This window comes from Triturus cristatus, chromosome 9 (assembly GCF_964204655.1).
Source record: "Triturus cristatus chromosome 9, aTriCri1.1, whole genome shotgun sequence".
NCBI lineage: Eukaryota > Metazoa > Chordata > Amphibia > Caudata > Salamandridae > Triturus > Triturus cristatus.
Window position 1 is genome coordinate 414,214,993 of NC_140592.1, and position 4,391 is coordinate 414,219,383.

Genomic DNA, 4,391 nt, shown 5'->3' on the forward strand with positions numbered 1-4,391 from the left:
TTCACATGGTGGGAAAACTACAGGCTGGTATCAAAGATGACTCCCAGATTTTTTGCCTTCGAGACTGGAATGTGGGTAGGGCCTAATTCCGTAGGCCACCAGTCCGAGGACCAGAGAGATACATCTCTGCCAAAAAGAAGAACCTCTGTCTTATTAGAGTTCAACAGTTCTCTGATATCCATCTACTCCATCATCTTCTCCAAGCACCACTTCTGATGATGATGATAGGGATGTGACATGGACGCCGGCAGAGTCCGGGAGATGCTAAGATAGGCAAGGGAAAAGAAAAGTTCCTGAAAGCCTTGGAATTTTAGACGGGGATGATGAGGATGATGACAATGAGCTAGTGATTGTGGAAGGTGACACAGAGGAGTCTGACATTACTATACAACCTGCTCTGAGGGATGTTGCACAGGTATCACTGCCAGCTCCCATATTTTCAAGGCACCAGCTGAGACCTGCACCAACCCATACCTCAGTAGAAGTATGCACTGCAGAGAGGCAATTGATGACACGCCCACCTACCTCCAGTTCTTCTTCAGGCATTGGCAGTGGCTCAGTAAAAAAGTACTTCTCCCCAGTTTGGGACTTTTTACGGTTAGCACATAGGGGGAGCATATTGCAATACGCACCATTTGCCACACAAATGCTTGCCAAGGTAAGCCTGGTTCACATTTTTAGTACTGGAGGCTAAACAACAAAAATGAAAAAACAGCACGTAATGCAGTGGGAGGAGCACCTTAAAAAAATTGTTGAGCGTAGTTGTGGTGGTGAAGGTGAGGAGAGCCGGGCAACATAAGCTACATGTCCAATTATGGTGGGAGGTGATGATGAGGAAGAAGAGGGTGACATCCTGATGCAAAACAGCCCTGTTTCCAGTAGTGCTCCAGCAGAATCACCCACCTCAGCAACTTCACAATGACACAAGTAGACTCAGAGACAGATGGAGATACCAAGGCATACAGTGACTTCCCCACCACAACACACACTGAGTCTACCACCACCTACTTCTCAAAAGTTGCCTCCGTCAGTGGCTCCAGAAAAGAAGAAAATACCAGCTACTATTATGGACATGTTTAGGCAGGAGGGGCCCTATCACAGAAACCACGCAATGGCACATTTGTACAATGGGAAGATGGCAAACATTTTAGCGCTGGACCTCCTCCCTTTTTCTTTTGTGGAATGAGTGTGATTCTTGGAATATGTGGCAGCCAACTGCCCTAAAGGGAAGGTTCCAAGTTGGACCTACTTTGCATAGTTTCTGTTCCACGCTGCATCATGATATGCTGCAATTGGTTTGGCAAGCTTTGCATCAAAGTGTTGTTCACACTATCCACCTGATGACAGAAATGTGGACTAGTTGTCAGGCGACTGATTACATGTTCATTACTGCACACTGGATCTCTTTTGCAGGGGTAATGCAAAAACTATCTACATGTCTTGGCCCTGAAGAAAGTTTTAAGAGCGTGCAGTAGCAATGTTTGCCATGGAGAAATCACATACAGCTGCACACATCTTGGACCAATTTAACAGCAAGGTGTATGAATGGCAGAGGCACAGTGATCTCAGATTTGGGGTTGTTGCTACGGACAATGGCAGTAACATAGTCAAATGCCATGGCAGATGGTGGCTATTTCAGGGTCCTGTGTTTGGCGCATTGCATCAACCTGGTGGTGAAAGACTTTCTCAAAAATATGATTTAGTCAGCAACATACTGACCACCTGCAGAATAATCTGCACTCATTTCAGCCATTCTTCTACATTTAAGATCTCTTTATTGGGAGTTTAGTGCAAAAAATAAGTTCCAACAATCTGTCCATCTACATCCAATGACTGGTGGGGAAGTATCAATAATCAATAACATGCGGGCGGAGGAACATAAACAAGGGAAGACTTGTGTGGGCAGAAAGGAAAAGGGTGGGGAGAAGCAGGAGACACCTGCAGGAGGGGCAGGACACCAATCATATAATGGAGGTAGCCGGTATATGTAGATGATGGAAACAGCCACCAGGGGCTAGTTTAGGGATGTTCTCAGTCAGGGGGCGTTAGTTGTACGGTCCGTAAATATAATGGACATGGCAATTCTCTAAACTCGTCCGATAGGTACCGGATGCATGGACCCAATGTCTTGTCAAACATCTGGAGTGAATGGGTTGTTTATGCTGTCAGATTCTCCATTCCCAGTAACTCCCAAAGTTTGTGGAGCCAGTCGAGGTGCGTGTGGTTCGTTTCAAACACCATCTGGTATGTCAAAGTGTTGGAGGGCCCAAAATGATATTGCTGGAGACCCTTGGGGTGTCAGTGTCAAATATGTAATTCACATCAGTCAGCCCCTCATTCCAGAGGAACCTATCTTTCCGCATTGCCAAAGCAGATGTGTAAGAGTGCCTGTCTGCGGCAATGTCACCATCACACGCTGTCATTATTCACATTCCACAGGGTAAAGTACCTGTAATGTGCACTCTTCAAGAACATCTCCTTAGTGTTGCGGGCAGATGTGTGGCAGTGGTGGATAATGTTCCTCTACTCCTTATCAGTAAAGGTATGCTCACATTCCACTTCCTACCATTGCCGAGCGGGTGACTTTGCCGGTTTCCATGGGGTGGTAAGGAAGGTGTAAATATCCGAGAGGATGCATTTGTCAGAAGAATGAGTAAGGAGCCATTTCTTGAATGGGGTAAGCGATCAACTGACATGTGGGTGAAGCCAGGCCTGTGTCAGCAAGTGACAAATCGCTTTCTATTTCTAGCAGTCTGTGGATGGGATTCCAAAGGCTGACTGGACCTGGGAGAAGTCCATAAGTCCATCAACATCAAAGAGGTCACCTATCCGTTTGCAATTAGCTTCCTGCCAAACAGCAAACAGGGAAATTTTGTGCACAGTGGGGACATCTGGGTCACCCATGATCAACATCTGGGAGGAAAGAGGGGTGTCTAGTCCCTGTTGAAGCCGCACTTTGTCTCAGACTCCTAGAGTGGCTTGTAGCACTGGTGAAATGTAGAGCCCATCAAGTCGGTGTGGCTTCAGCAGCAGTGGAACCTTCCAGACATGAATGCCTGCCACCGCCTCTTCTATAAAGGACCAATGTTTTTTGGTACTAGGCCGAGACCACTCCACCATATATCACAGGTGTGCTGCCTGATAATAACATTTAAGATGAGGCACTCACAAGCTGCCCTCTGACGGAGAGGGATAGGCCTGTAGCTTAGCCATCCGTGCCTTTTTGCCATCCCAAATGAAGACCCAGATGAGGGTCTACAATTAATCAAGCAGCCACGGAGGGGGCTGGAGAGGCAGGGTTTACATCACATATAAGAGTTTAGGTAGAAGCGTCACCTTGACCACCTACCAAGCGGCCCAGCCATGAGAGACTGTAACTCTTCCACCTGGATAGATTCAAGCATGTGTTCGTCAGGAGCCCCTCGTAATTATGAGCCACAGTCCGGTCTGGTGTAGGGTGTATCTGCAGACCCAGATAGCTTATCCCTTGGGAAACCTAAGTAAACAAGAACCCAGACTCATGCTGAACTTGTTCAGTCATGGGAATTGTAAGGTTGAGAATAGAGGGCTCTGGAGGTTGGTCTTGAAATCAGAGGACTCCCTGAAGGATGCCGGTTCCCCCCTCGTGGCTGGAAGGGAGCAGGGAGGGTTTGATTGTAGTAGGAGGATATCATCGACGTGGAGAAATAATTCTGCTCCCTGCCTCCCATGCGTATACCAGTGATTTTTGGGTTGGTGAGTACTCTTTCTGCAAATGGATCCATATACAAAGCAAAAACTCAAGGTGACAGGGGGCAGCCAGTCGGGTGCCCTTGGCAACTTGTAAGGGCTGGGATAAAAGTATGTTAACACGCACCAAGGCTCGGGGGGAAGAATAACTGCATTAAGTCCATTTACAAAACTGCGACCCCAGGAAAATCGACCCAATCGAAGGCCTTCTCTGCGGTAATCAACAGGAGTAGAGCCAGTGTCTGAGAGCGCTGTGTTTTATCTAGGAGGTGACATATACATTTTGTGTTATCACTACAGACCCTTTCAGGAATAAACCCAGTTTGAACGGGGTCCAGCAAGCCTTGCATTTAGGGTGTTAACCTAAATTTGTCTCTTGGTGAGGTTAGGTATCCATTCTGGCCCCTTCCCTCTGGAGTTGAAGTAGAGTGCCCCCTGCCTTGAACACTTGGTAGGCCTGCCGCCTGCAATGGAATGAGAAATGGGACTAATCTATCCCCAGCATTTGGTGGCCATCTTGGAGTGGGTTCTTCCTCTTGTATCCCACTCAGGAGCTGGCTTATTTTGCTCCATCGTGCAGAGTGGACATGGTTATTTCCTCTAAGAGCTTATATGAAATGGCCTGCCTGCTCTACCTACCTGCTGAAGATATTAACTCCAGC